Consider the following 16,281-nt stretch of genomic DNA (forward strand, 5'->3'; position numbering starts at 1 on the left):
GTAATGTCACAGGATAAAAAAAATCAATATATAGATATCTGTTGGATTTCCCTACACTAATGATGCAGCAGAAGAAAGATCAATTAAGAAAATAATCCCATTTGCAATTACACCAAAAATAATAAAATACCTAGGAATAAATTTAACCAAGGAGAGTAAAGATCCATCCTTTGAAAACTATAAAACATTGCCGAAGGGAATTGAAGATGACCCAAAGAAATGAAAAGGCATTCCATGCTCATGGGTTGGGAGAATAAATATTATTAAAATGTCATACTACCCAAAGCAATCTACACATTTAATGCACTCGCTATCAAAATACTATCAGCATTTTTCACAGAACTAAAACAAATCATCCTAAAATTTATATAGAAACACCAAGGACCTTGAATAGCCAAAGCAGTCTTGAAAGAACAAAACTGGAGTTATTACAATGTCACATTTCAAGATATACTACAAAGCTGTAGTAATCAAAACAGTATAGCATCTGCACAAAAAAGATACATAGGCCAATAGAATAGAATAGAGAGCCCAGGGGCATCTGGGTGGCTCAGTTTGTCAAGGGTCCAAATCTTGATTTCAGCTCAGGTCATAATCTCACGGTTCCTGAGATGGAACCCCACATCAAGCTCTGCCCTGACAATGCAGACCCTGGTTGGGATTCTCTCTCTCCTTCTCTCTCACCCCTCCCCGACTTGCACACATTCTCTCCCTTTCTCTCTCTCCCTCTCAAAATAATAAGCAAACATGAAAAAAAAAAAAAAGAACAGAGATCTCAGAAATAAACCCACAGTTACATGGTCAATTCATCTTCTACAAAGCAGGAAAGAATAACTAACGGGAAAAAGACAGTTTCTTCAACAAATGGTGTTGGGAAAACTAGACAGCAACCTGTAAAAGTATGAAACTGGTCTCCTTTCTTACATCATAAACAAAAATAATCTGAAAATGGATTAAAGACCTAAATGTGAGACCTGAAACCATAAAAATCTTAAAGAGAAAACAGGCAAAATTTCTTTACGTCGGCTGTAGCAACATTTTCCTAAATATGTCCCCTGAGGCAAGGGAAGCAAAAGCAAAAATAAATGATTAAAATTACATCAAAATAGAAACTTCTACACAGCAAGGGTAACAATCAATGGAACAAAAAGCCAACCTACTGAATGGGAGAAGATATTTGCAAATGATATCTTTGATAAGGGGTTGGTATCTAAAATATATAAATAATTTATACAACTCAACACCAAAAAAGTAATCTAATTAAAAAGGGGCAGAAAACATGAACAGACATTTTTCCAAAGAAAACATACAGAATCCAGCAGGCACATGAATAGATTCTCAATATCACTCATCATCAGGGAATGCAAATCAAGTGCAATCAGTCAAAATGGCTAAAATTAAAAAAAATTAAAAAAATAAAAAATAACTAAGAAGCAACAAGTGCTGGTGAGGATGTGGAGAAAACGGAACCCCAGTACACTTGTTGGTGGGAATGCAAATTGGTGCAACCATTGTGGGATACATTATGGAGCTTTCTCAAAATATTAAATATAAAAGTACTATATGATCCAGTATTTCCATCCCTGGGTATGTACACAAAGAATATGAAAACACTGATTCAGAAAGATACATGCACCCCTATGTTTATTGCAGCATTATCTACAATAGCCAAAATATGGAAGCAACCCAAGTGTCCATGATAGATGGGTAAAGAAGTTGTGATATATATATAGAATATAGAATATAGAATATATATTAATATATATAATATTATATATAATTATATTATATAATATATAATATTATATTTATTATATTATATTATTATATATAATATATGTAATATATTATATTATATATTATATTATTATACAATTATTATTATTTTATATAATTATTATATTATTATATAATTATTTTATTATATATATTATATTATATTATATTATATTATATTATATTTATTATTTAATATTTATATAATATTATATATTGTATATATAATATATATTATATATGTGTGATATATAAATATTATATATTATATATGTGTGATATATAATATATATTATATATGTGATGTATATTATATATAATATATATAATATATGATATATATAATATATGATATATATTATATATATAATGGAATATTACTCCACCATATAAAAGAATGAAATTTTGCCACTTGCAACACCATGGATGGTTCCAGAGGGTGTAATACTAAGTGAAATAAGTCAGTCAGAAAAAGGCAAATGCCACTTGAGTTTACTCATATGTGGAATTTAAGAAACAAAACAATAAAAAAAAGAGACAAACCAAAAAACACGCTATTAGCTCTAGGGAATGAACTGATGGTGACCAGAGGGGAGGTAGGTGGTGGGAATGGGTGAAAGAGGTGATGGGGATTAACGGGACACTTACTATGAGCACTGAGTAATGTATAGAGTTGTTGAATCACTATATCGTACACCCGAAACTAATAGAACACTGTACATTAATTATACTGGAGCTTAAAAATAAATAAGTAGATAAATAGATAAATAAACAATTTTTATGAAACACAATGCTTTCACCTCATCAAGATACCCGATTTATTTATTCTATCAGTTTCTTACTCTCAATAGTATCATATTCTTGTCATGTTATTGTCATGCCTATCTTTGTTCTGGTTATACTTCATGCTCAATTTTTGTAATTTTTCCCCTGAAGAAGTCTTCATTTTTTCTTTCCTTCCTTCTTTTTTCCTTTACACTTCGGAAAAAAAAAAAAAAGCCCTCGGTGACATCAAATATCCTCCTTTTCCTTCACGGACTAAGAGCATGTGATCATTTCTCAAGAAAATCATACAACTTGCTGAGCAGATTCACTTTAAGTGCCTCGTCAGAAACATCAAAGCGTTGCAACCGTTCTTGGAAATACCTTGTTGTTTCTTTAATATTATCTTTTACCTTATCCTCCTTAAAAGCCGTTCATTTACCAGCCCACCCTGTTAGCACACAGACATTCGGTTAACAACGTCGTTAATTCCCGGTCCGTCCAATCACAGTAGGGCACATCCCTTTTCTGACCCTTGGCCAACAATCCCTCTAAGGCCCTGGGTCTTATCTTCTGTAGCTTCCTTAAGGCTTTCATTTCTGACAGCTATTTCTTCTCTGACCTACATCATTCTCTTGGACACCATCTCTGTGACCGGCATGCTTCACGCCTGTGGGGTATTTTTGGTTCTCGCTTCCCTTCACTTCTCAGTAACCTTTGACACCGCTGATCACTTTTTCTTGGAATCTTCTCTCTTGACTTTCATGAGGCCTCATTTTCCTACTTTTCCTTCTGCCTCAGGGTCCCTTTCGCTGTTTTCTTTGCTTGTTCTGCAGTGTCCGACATCTCAGCTGGGAATTTCTCGGCACTTGTTCGCATGTTTTCGCATTATTTCTGTCCCGTGTCCTCTGTGGTGATCCATTCATTCACATGCCATGAGTGTCATTGATGTCATTAAGACTCTTAAATTTAATATACCCAACCCAGACATTTTTAGTGAAATTCGGACTCATTCAACATCTCTAGCAAACTGTCTTAGAGACACTTCAACATCACGTCCCAAACAAAGCCCTCGACTTCTTTCCTAAATCCTAATCATATCCCCTCTTTCACACCGGGGCTATGTGCTGTGCCTAACCTGGGAGTTACTCAAACCAGAATCTGTGTCATTGTCCTGTTTCTGCCTTTGCCTTATTCCAACATCTTATCTATCAGCAAGTCCTATTAATTATTTTTGTACGGTGTATCTGGAATGTTTCCACTTTTTCATGGCTCAGCTGTCACCTTCCCAGCTCAAAATCTCATCTGTTCCCAGCCCTGCAATCTCCTCTTTAAAAAAAAAAAAAATTTTGTTTATTTACTTTTGAATGAGAGAGCACGAATATGGGAGGTGCAGAGGGAGGGGGGCAGAGGATCTGAAGGAGGCTCCGAGCTGTCAGCGCAAAGCCCGACGCAGGGCTCCAACTCACAAACCTTGAGATCATGATCGGAGCTGAAGTCAGACGCTCAACCGACTGAGTCACCCAGGTGTCCCAACAACCTCCTCTTTATTAGTGTGCATGGTTCTACTCCCTCTGCCTTCTAATCCATTTCCTTCCCCAATAGCAAATTGATGTTAGAAGTACATATTGGATATTCTAATGCTTAAAAGCCTTCCTCAACTTCTTAGTCCTCTAGGATAAAATGAAAACTCTTTTATGAGACTCTCCTTAAGCTGAGCCCAACTTATATTCCAGCCTATCTGGTAATATTATCCACCCAGCTCATTTCACTCCTCATGAACTGCCTTTTTATTAGCTTCATATCAACGATCAACTCTTTTCCAACTTGAGGTCTATTTAAATCTTCTTGTCCTCTCTCTTCCCTCAGGTCTCAGTTTAGATATCACCTCTGTACAGGAAATAAAGCAACGGATCACCATGTGTTGCCATGCATGAGCCAGTTGGAAAGATCGGTTCCATGACCTGAATAGGGAACAGGTTGCTTAGTCGAGATTCTTTTGTTTTCAGCATATTCATCAACTGTGTGTCTTAAGACTCAGTGATGCTTCCTGATAAAAACTACGTAAAATCTCTATCTGGGGATCTTTGGGCAATATAATAATTTGAAATCCCATTGCCCACAGGAGCACTGACAAAATTCAGATATGGGGTAGTTCTCAGGGAAACTATGAAATGGTAATCCAGATCATCTAGGGGACCACTTTTTAACTCAATGCATGGAATTTGCAGACCTCTAGAAATACATCTCAGGATACGCCACCATTTTAAATTGTTATTTATTTGGCAAGTCAGTGAAAGAATGGAAGAAGAAAACGTAACCAATAAGCTTTTGCCAGATCATGGCAGGTAAGATCTACCTCAACATCTGGATCTCACAGAATCGAGGAAAATGAGTCTTCTTTTATGTGTACTAACCCAAAAGCCATTATTGGGAAAATAAAGAAAATGCTACCACGTTTCATGGGATTTCAAGCCTGGAGAGGTGTTTGCAACCTAAGAGAATAGCTTTGTCAATATAAAGCATAATTTCACTACAACGGATTACAAAGAGTCGGAGACCCCGAGTCAGGAAGATGTTTATTTGAACGAGGATTTGTTTCATGTTTAAAATTTTGGATGATCAGTCTCAAAGTTGTGGCTGATAACGTGAACCACGAACGCCACCGAAGGAAAGTAATGCTTGTGGTTCAAGCATTTAATGCAGCAGTAAAAGGAAGAGCAAAGTGACTCGGTAATTTTGACCGAGCTAATCGAGGCATGCCAATATCAACGCTTGCCACGAAAAAAGGATGGGGGTGGGCGGAGAAGCTGACGATGTAATAGAAACACCAGACAAGCTGTCATTTCAGTGTTCCTGGCAAGGGAAACAGAGTCAATGTGATAATAATGTTTTAGAGAAGCTGTCCAGAAAAACAGGATAGGAAACTTTGACACAGTTCTATTACTCACTACCTGAACTGCACGGAGATGTTAGGAGAAGCCGGAGAGGAAAAATAACGTTAAGTCTTGATGTGATCGCTACCGCGCCACAGGAGTTACACCTGCCGTTATCAGTTTCCACCCCCTAACCCCCTCTTCATCCTTTGGGTAGGGACTATCTATCGCAGGCTCTATTTTTACAATCTCAGAAATGGGACATAAGTGCATTTCTGGAGTGATAGCCCTGCGTATAAAGTTTCATCAAAGCCAAATAGTTCAGAAAACAGCCATGGTGTAAGCCAAGGATTCTGGGGGAGTCAAGGGCACAGCTGCGTGAAAGAGGGAAGTGAACAACTTCTATATTGAATAAATATCAGTTTAGCAGGCGATAGTGCCTAAAATTTTAATAGGAAATAGGGCCACAGAGGCTAGAAATCAGAATGAAGACTTTTTTTTTTTTCCTACTGTTTCTTAATACTGAAAACCAGCTGCGGTTTACAGCATTTGGGATTCTATTAAAATTAGTCAATAGTGTATTGCCTCTGACATTTATTTTCGCCTTTGCCCGTGGCATTGTGGCCCATGACGGCTCCCTGCAGCTTGTTGAGTTTATTCTGTGCTTTGGTAGCCTTAAACATTTGACTGTTAGGTGTAATTCAGGTGATAACTATGGAATTTTGCAATTAGTTGTAACTGAATTTGGAAAGGAGAACTGCTTTCCTATCACAGCTTTCTAAAATGGCATCTGCAATAAAAAAAAAAAAAAAGAAATTCCCCCGAATTGTAACTCATTACAGGAACGTCTAGGGTGCAATGAGACGCTAAGGGGTTCAAGTGGGGGACATCAGCAAGACTTAATCCCGTAATAAAATGGGCGATAGTTTTTCACGTGGTTTCACTGACTATTCTGTGGAACAGTTAATTTTTAAAAGCAAATGATCTCTAAATGTGTGAACCTGTAAGAGAGCCACTCAGATCCGGGTTCCTTTTGGTTGCCAAGGAAACCATGTCATAGACAGTCACATAAATAAACTCTAGACAGTGGGAGGAAGCAGCATAAATATAGGAACAGGTTCCCTGGATTCTTTCTTTCTATGAGAAAAATTCTCTCTCCCTGTCACCGTATACGCACCAAAAAATCTACGAAATAGGAGAGTCATACCTTGTCCATGACAGGTGTAAGCGGGATAATACTACATTTACTCAGAATGTGAGAATTAACCGGGGACAGGCCTCGAAAATTGCCCGTGTTCGAAGTTTCCGAGATGAGCACCAGGAAGGCTGATTTTCTCATTGGGATTTTAATGGGTTGTTCATTTACACACTCACGAAAACAGGTCCTGATGTTATATTTTACTTCTTTTCTATACCTATCCCTCCGAGAAAACAGATAGAGATTGTTTTCGTCTTGCAAAGTTGTGCAACCCTACCTATCCAACAAAAGCTCAAAAATAGGGTCAAGTTTATATCTTCAAATTTTTGTCGAAGTGGTGACTCTCAGAGGTGATCTCAGGCTTTAGGAGATCTGAAAATATTTCAGAGTTCTGAAAACTATGAGGCATCTAAATATAAACCAAACAAAAATAAGATTTTAACAACCCTGCCTTTTTAGGCGTTATGATACAAATTCTTTTTTTTTTTTTAAGTTTATTTATTTGCTTTGAGAGAGAGCACAAACAGGTAGGGGCAGAGAGAAAGACAGAATTCTAAGCAGATTCTGAGCCATGAGCGCACAGCCTGATTGCGGGCTCAAACTCATGAACTGTGAGACCATGACCTGAACTGAGATCAAGAGTCGGACATTCAACTGACTGCATCACCCAGGTGTCCCTGTAATACAGATTCTATGAATTGATATTGTATTCCTCTTTTCAATGCTTTCTTGGCATTAAATACCAACTTTAACCTATTCAATCAATCAGCAGAATGGGCTCTTTAGTTTTTGCTGGATGGCCACATGTCCCCTTCACCAATAGGGCAGACCTCTGTTTTCCTCTGTAGGACTAGCTGTTCTCTCATTCTAGGGCATCAGACAGGGAAGATCAATCATGGTTTTTCTGGGTGTAGACCTAAGCCTCAATCCAAGTCCAATTCTCCACCAGAGTAATGCAATTAGAAGTTGGTTGGAACTCACTTCCTGCTGTGAAAAATCCTGATCTTGCCTGATTATCTATCAACATCTGGCTTTTCAGGGTTTCCCTTAATTCTGTCATTTCTTCACCATTCTCCCAATATATGTACCCTCTTCCTTAAATTAACTAGAATAGGTTTCATCTGAGTTGAGCCAAAGGCTTCTAATTCAGGATTCTGCCTCTGGCTACAGGAGCAAAAATATTTTATAATAAAATTACTCTAGCTTCCATAATAATCAATGTAAAAAATGTCCTATTTTCACTAACCTGTCTTAAATGACTTTAAGTCAATGCATTATGTATATTTACCATCTTATGCAGAACTAAATAGAATCCTTTCTTTAAGTGTTAAAAGGATAAAATCGAGTTCCAGAAGTGTAGGTTTGGAATAAAAAGTATACATCCAGTGTCTCTGGGTCCTTTAGTATAATGAAAGCTAAAATTTTACTCATTCTCCATCGTGAACAGAATAATTGCCTCACTGCAAACTTCAGACTGAGTCCCGAATGTATTTCAGTAAGTGGAAAACAGGATCTATATTTTAAAAATATTTATAAATCTTAGAACAGAAAATGCAGATTTGTAAGGCATATAATAGATGTGTAGTATATTCAGAGAAAATTTAAAACAAGGTGATGCTTACTTCCATTAAAGCCATTTGTAGGCGCCTGGGTGGCTCAGTCAGTTGAGCATCTGACTCCAGCTCAGGTCATGATCTCACAGTTGGTGAGTTCGAGCCCCATGTTGGGCTCTGAGCTGACAGCCCAGAGCCTGGAGCCTGTTTCGGATTCTGTGCCTCCCTCTCCCTCTGTCCCACCCCCACTTACTCTCTCTCTCTCTCTCTCTCAAAAATAAATAAATATTTTTTAATTTAAAAAAAGCCATTTATAATTTTAACCCCCAAAAAGTTTGCGTTTTGTAAATATTACCTTATGTTTTTGTTCATTCACTCATCAAATATTTATCAAGTGTCATTTTGGGCCAGAAATTGCTTCAGCGCTGAGGACACAGCAGTAAACAAAATGCCTGCCTTCATGAAGATTATATTCTGGTTAGAAATACAAACATTAAGGGGTGCCTGGGTGGCTCAGTCGGTTAAGCCTCTGACTTCGGCTCAGGTCATGATCTCACTGTTCATGAGTTCGAGCCCCGTGTCGGGCTCTGTGCTGACAGCTCGGAGCCTGGAGCCTGCTTCGGATTCTGTGTCTCCCTCTCTCACTGCCCCTCCCCTGCTCATGCTCTTTCTCGCTCTCTCTCTCTCAAGTAGATACACATAAAAGAAGGGGGAAAAAAAGAAATACAAACATTAACAATATTGTAAGAAAAATGATATTGTGTTTGATCGTGATGAGTCTAAGCGGGCAAAAACAGGAAAGGAGATGCATGTCACAGAGAGGAGGAGAAGGCCTCTGTGGAAGGGACTTTTGATCCAATATCGTAACAAAGGGAGGGAGACAGCCACGGCATATTTGACAGAAGAATAAAGAATGTGCATTTTATCATGGTTTGCTTTGTTAAACTCTTCTCCTAGTGCTGATCATTGGCCATTGCAAGAAACACCCGACAGATAATTACCAAAAGAGAGAATAGCAAGTAGAAAGGCCCTGAGGTCGTGGAGAGTTTACTGTATTTGAAGGGAAAAATGAGTTCAGGAAGCCAGTGAGTATGGCGTTTTAGCTGAGCAGAAGGAACAGTGTGAGAGATTCCGCTGGAACAGAGGATGGTCCAGTGAGCAAAGGGCCTTGGATGTCTTGGAAAACGGGGCTCTAGTCTAAATGAGAAGTCCGACAAAGATTTTAAATGGGGGAACTGCTATAATCAAATGAATATTTTCAAAGGCTCATTCTTGAACTTTCAGGAATTGGAAATGAGAAGGTGAAGGAACAGCACAACCACTTAGAGACTGTTGTGTTTAAGTCAGATTTACTCAAACACATGTCGGAAATGGAGTTTTGAGGAGAACCATTGACACAAACGTCCTTTCTGGAAACAGCTAATTCTAATTCAGCTTAAATGTGTCAGAGAGATCTTTAACCTCTCATAAAAAATTAATCTCTAAAAAAAATTTATTTTGCAATGTTTATTTATTTTAGAGAGAGAGAGGGTGAGCAGGTGAGGGGCAGAGAGAGGGGGACAGAGGACTCAAAGAGGCTCTGCCCTGAAGCAGCAAGCCCAATGTGGGGCTTGAACTCACCAACGGTGATCATGACCTGAGCCAAAGTCAGATGCTCAACCTACTGAGCCACCCAGGTGTCCCTAACCATGGCATTTAAAAGTCCCCAGCCTGGGGTGCCTGAGTGGCTCAGTCAGTTAAGCAGCCTACTTTGGCTCTGGTCATGATCTCACGGGTTCGTGAGTTTGAGCCCCATGTCTGTACTGACAGCCTGGAACTTTCTCTGGATTATGTGTCTCCCTCTCTCTGCCCCCCACTCCTTGCACTCTGTCTCTCCCTCAAAAATAAATAAACATTAAAAAGAATTTTTTTTTAAAGTTCCCAGCCCAAGAGCAAACCATTACCTATCAAGATAGAGTGGTTACTTTCCTCCGTCCTCACAACATGTAACACCACCGGTGCTCATCTTTTTTATTCACTATTTACCTCCTTTCACCATAATGCAAGTATCAGGATGGTGAGAACTGGTCTTTCATTTTAATTTTTTAAATTACTAGATATTAGTTTAGAGCAAGTTTAGGTTTATAGAAAAATCAAACTTCAAGTACGAAAAGTTCCCATCTATCCTCCTGTGCACACCGTAAACGTTAGCGCAAGAGATCTCGCACCTGTGCGCTGCATTGCTTACCATGATGAGCCAATATTAAATCGTCATTATTAGCCACAGTCAAAGTTTACCTTAGGCTTCACTCTTTGTGTTTGTGCATTCTGTGAGTCTTGACGTATGTGTGATGGCACGCGTCCAGACCCACCATTACGGAATCATACGGAATCGTTACGCTACACTGGGCTCCACCCGTTCATCTGTCCATCCCCCCACCCTGCGCAGCAACCACTCATTTTTGTAGAGTCTTCCTAGTTTTTCCTTTTCCAAAATATCAGATAGCTTGCATCAGACGGTATGTAGCCTTTTCAGATAGGCTTCTTTCACTTCCCAATATGAATTTTAGGTTCCTCCTGTCACTTCATGACTCAATAAGTCATTTGCTGTTATTGCTGAAAAATACTGCATTGTATGGATATACCACAGTTAGTTTCTGCCTTCATCTGTTGAAGGACGTCAGTTTTGGTAATTGTGAATAAGTATCCCATGAACATTTGTGTGCAGGTTTTGTGCGAACAGAAATTTTCAACTCGCTTGGGTGAATACCAAGGAATGCAATTGCTGGATAATATGCCTGGGAGTCTACTAAGTTTCGTGAGAAATCAAGAAATTACCAACTCTCTTCCAAAGTTTTTTTGGCTTCTTACCAGCAATGATTGAGGGTCGCTGTTGCTCCACATCCTTGCTGGGATTTTATATTGTCATTTTTGTTTATCATGTTGTCATTTTGTTTGTCATTTTGCACACCATTCTAATAGGTGTGTGGTGGTAAGTCATTACTGTTTTCACATTCACTGTTAAATCCCCAGTATCTAGAAGCATGTCTGACAGAGCAGAAGTGTGGGGTGGGGGAGAGAGAGAGAGAATGACAAAAGGAATCAATCTAAAAACTATTAAAACTAAGAATGAGAAAACTCAGATACATTGCACCCAGATCAATAGTCTTAAGCACAAACAACAGGGTAGTATAAACAGAATTACCAGGGATTTGGACACAAACTACATAACTGTATTGAGGTGAATAAAATAATATTTTAATAAATGGACAAGCATGGAGAGTTTTTAGCTAGGACAACTAAAAGTTTGGGAGGCTCCCCAAAATAAATCCAAAAGATAAATCTTATTTTAGTAAAAATTACCAAAAAAATTATTTTTTACATTGACCTAGCAATTAAAAACATTGACCGGGCAACTGAAAGACTGCATCGAGGAAGGAATATCCTAACGAACACTGTAAACCAGTTGCTTCACATCAAGCAGCATTGCATTTGTTGGAGGGAAACTGCCTTCATCTCACTTCTCCAATCGCGTCCTCCTCAAAGACTAGAGTGAGGGTCACCGGCCTCTTGTGTGCCATCTGAGTACAATCCCACAGTCTCCCCAATTCTGAAGCATCTTTCTTGCATTAAAATTATTTTTCCCCAAATGTCCTTTTATCAGGGTTAAAATGTAGTTTAGCTTCATCCGGCTCTGCTTTGAACCAGTTTTCTTTCATAAGTAACACTCCAAGCATAAGAGGCTTGCCAAGTAACTTGCACTTCCCACACAGAGGCACACATACTAGAAAGTGTCACAGTGGAAATTGGAGACCGGGTCTCTGAACAATACCGACATCTTTGAGGAAAACAGTCCATAAAAGATGCAATGAAATACACAGAAAGGCATTTGGACACGAGCCTTATTCTCATGAACGTCCCAAATGCTGCCCCATGTATCGGCTGTTTTGTTAGTCAAGGACAGAAAATCCATTTGTAGAAATCATCTATCAAGAAGTCGTATATTAGGATCATTTGCCTTCCAGGGATCCTTGCATACAATTCCAACAAAAGGAAAATGTCATACTGCCAAAGCCTTGACTGGGCCAGGCAAGCCCAAGAACAGCTGCTTCTATTTTCTCGATTCACATCTGTGTCTAATAATTCATGCTTGACTTTGATGTGGTCATTGGCAAGTCAACATTTCCCCAAATCCAGGGTTTCAACCCAGAATAAAGTTTCATGCTTTGTGTTTTTAAGAACTTAACCCATTTCCCCCACTTAAACTCCCTTATCGCTCTTAATGCAACGGCATGTGACTACAATGTCTCAGTGTATTCCTAGTGCCAACATACATCATGTGTGCAGGTAATTCACACACCGTCCATCTTCTACAGGTTCTATTTGTCCCTGAACATTCATAGATGCTTATAAATTAGTTCTCATAGCAGTGTACCTTGTTAGATATACCCTACTAGATCATATTTTATGACTATGTTCCTTTATTCAGATTATCTACTCTCACCTAACTTCGTGTGATCTATAAATACAGCATCACCTCATTCATTTATTCACTCAGGAAACTTATTGAAAGCTGAGAATTTTTCGGACACTAAAAGGCACTCAGGATAAAAAGTTAAATTATTCCTATTCTGAAAGTCATGTCAAGGGAAGAAGAAAACACCAAAATTAATCATTCTAACAATCATAAAATTAGAATAATGCTATAATTTCTTGCATCTAAAAGAAGACAGGTCTCAGATATGTGGTAGAGGCCAGGATTTCACCATTGACTTTCCGGAATCAAAGGTGGTTCCCCAATTCCTCTAAGCTTTGTTTGTCATTCAGTGAAGAGGGAGAAAGCGAGAGTTGCCCGTGTATAGGACACATGGGAGGGGCAATCAAGGGCAGGGTGAGGAAGGACTGAGACCATTTATGGGAAGGTGCTCATATGTGCCACGCATTTTTTAGAACAATTTTTTCCTAGTGATTTCTCCCTATTTCCATTTATCCCCATATTTATGCTTTTATTGCACTGCAATTTCATTCTCTTTTCCAACATGAAATACAGTATGATACACTTAAAATTGCTGTAACGTATTAACTGAAACAAGGTCTTCAAAAGGCCACTGTAAATCTCACTGTTGGTGCTATTCAGAAATGATCTTCTTTAGTTAAAATTGTTGACTCTTGGGGCACCTGGGTGGCTCGGTCGGTTAAGCATCCAATTCTTGGTTTCCGGTCAAGTCATGATCTCATGGTTTCATGAGTTTGAGCCCCACAGCGGGCTCTGCATTGGCATTGCAGAGCCTGCTTCAGATTCCCTCTCTCCCTCTCTCTGCCCATCCCCCACCCACTCTGTCTCTGTCGCTCTCAAAATAAATAATTAAAAAAAATTGTTGACTCTTATCCCACCCACACACCACTGTAGTCTTTATGTCTCTGTTTTACACGTAAGACACGTACAAGAAGCCTTGTCAAGTAGTGTGCTTTCAGCTCTGACATTCCCCTGGTTTCTTGGTCAATAGAAGACAACCTCAGTGATTATCGTCTTCTCCTCGCACTCCCATAAAACGTTGCTTCACTTATGTTTAGCATTCAAGCTCTATGAGACCTTTTTTGTGTACGATTCAATGTTGTAACACCGTACTTAGGAGAGCGTCTGCCATAAGGTAGGTGCTGCTGCTGGAAATACATGAAGTCAGTGAACCCTGTAATAAATTTATTCCAGGGCACAAAATACTAACTGATCTAATGTTACCGAAATATACCCTCCAAAATGTTCATTTTGAAAATCAGACTCCCATAGTGTTCTAGAAGGCTCTGTCAGAGGACTAAGAGAGGGAATCCCAGACTTGGATTGCAGATGACATAAAAGCACAGTAAGCAACACAAACCGTGCTGAGGAAGACTGGGAACGAATAGATGCGTCAAGCATATCCAGGACTTTCTTCTTGCCACTCGCTGTGAGGCCAATCCCGGGAGCAATGATAGACCTCATCCCTCCCTAATTTACTCACATAGACAGAGCACATTTGTACTCTTAACATCCAGACATTTAAAGTAAAGCCTTTTATCGGGTTGAAATGAGGGAAAAAAAAGTAGAACCAAAAGTCCAATCTTCAACCAACCTTTTCCTAAGCTGTTGATGCAGGTTCATGGGATCATCGGTCACCATGTGGCTGACTCTAAATGACACATCATGGCTTCTCTTAGATGTTGTGTCATTTAGTTTTTCAAGGAAAGTCAGAGAATCGAGTTGTCTTAAATCATCATCTGAATAAGAAATATGTGCATTCAACCACCCTAATCTGTATCAAGAGCTGAATCTCTTTATTGTTTTATCAGAAGTAGAGGTTTATTTCTCACTGACCCACCACCCTAAGAATTGCTGTATCCAAAGTGAATCCTTCTCTGTTCTTATTAAAGTTGACTTTGGTAATATTGGATGCTAACATATTTTGCAGAGCATATTGTAGACAAGAATAAGCTTTTGTCTATTTTAGTAAGTGAATAACTTAGAAATTATGTTTGTTCTCTCTTGCTTATTTCTAATGGAGAAATAATCTTATAAAGAAATCCTTTATATATTTGTCCAATTGTGGGAGTCTTTCTAATTTGCAAAACTCATTAAGAGCACTGATACTTGTTGGCATTCATATTCCCAGCTCCTCTTGGTGACTAAGGATATAGTTAATCTTGGCAAGCAGAACAAACTAATTTCTCACACAATCCCTTCAAGGCTTGCAGGCTTTAGTTCAGAGTCACCAGTATTTATCTTCCCTTTTTAAACTGAAAATTCCTTTTCCTTCAAAATGAAGATGAAAACAATAGGAGATATAGAGGACTTCTTCCCCTCTTGCCCAAACAGTACTGGTTTGAAATATACATTTTTAATTCAGCACAGAGCCTGACGCAGGGCTCAACTTCACTGACCAGGAGACCATGACCTGAGCCAAAGTTGGACGCTTAACTGACTGAGCCACCCAGGCATCCCAAAGACACCTGCTCATTTTAAAATATAGTGTCCCTGATACACTTCTTGTGGATATATACCACCATAATATTTTTTTTCTTGCCTTGGAGCCCAACTTTCCATATTGTAGACAGAAGCATCTTCTATGAATTCATTTATCTCAGGTCCTGAAGGTTTCTGGAGACCTCTCCCTCATCTCTGTGAACTCTTCACTCTTAAATTATCACCATAAACTATAATGATCCATTCTAATCCTTCCCAGGAAATGAATCCTGACAGTCTGCCCCAAGCTCTGAGATTTTAAACATTAAATGTCAATATCTTGTTTTAAATGTTTGTTACTGTGCCTTCACCAGAGGAAAAATCATCAATTGCAAAAGACAGTAAGTCAGTGAAATCAGGGGGGAAAGTAACAATTGTGTTGTATAAATATAATAATGTGATTACATTATTTTCAGAATAGCTGTTTGAAAAAATCATTTTATAAAACTCCACAAACATTCCATCTATTTTTAATCCATACTCCGTTTCTTTACATTTGCACCAAGCACAGGTTTTTGTACGTAATACCGCAAACTCAAAAGAGTCCCTTTGGTAGAGTTAAGAGTTTTGGTCTCCTATAGTGAAACATTTTGGCATTAGAATTTCTGCTTTAACTACTAGTCATGCTACTTTCTTATGGATCTCCCAGCAATACCTTTCTCTGGGTTTCATTTTCTTCATCTATAAAGCAATAGCTCACAAAGTGTCCACAAAGAGATAGAAATTTATCTTTTCAACCAGCAACTATGTCTTATTTATGTATTTATGCATTTATGTATTTATTTATTTATTTTTAAATTTATTTTTTATTTATTATTTATTTTTTTTAATATTTTTATTTAGTTTTGAGACAGAGAGAAAGCACAATCTGAGGAGGGGCAGAGAGAGAGAGAGTGCGAGACAGGGACCCAAGCAGGCTCTGAGCTGTCAGCACAGAGCCTGATGCGGGGCTCGAACCCACAAACCGCCAGATCATGACCTGAGCTGAAGTCGGACGCTTAGCCGAATGAGCCACTCAGGCACCCCCAAATATGTCTTTTTTTAAATTCAACTCCCCTTATCAATTAAACATTATTCCTTTGTGTTTGGTTTAGCTTTCCTTACAAATTTTGGAATCACCCTGACAAATTATACAGTAAT

Source organism: Prionailurus bengalensis, chromosome A1 (assembly GCF_016509475.1).
Source record: "Prionailurus bengalensis isolate Pbe53 chromosome A1, Fcat_Pben_1.1_paternal_pri, whole genome shotgun sequence".
Classification (NCBI taxonomy): domain Eukaryota; kingdom Metazoa; phylum Chordata; class Mammalia; order Carnivora; family Felidae; genus Prionailurus; species Prionailurus bengalensis.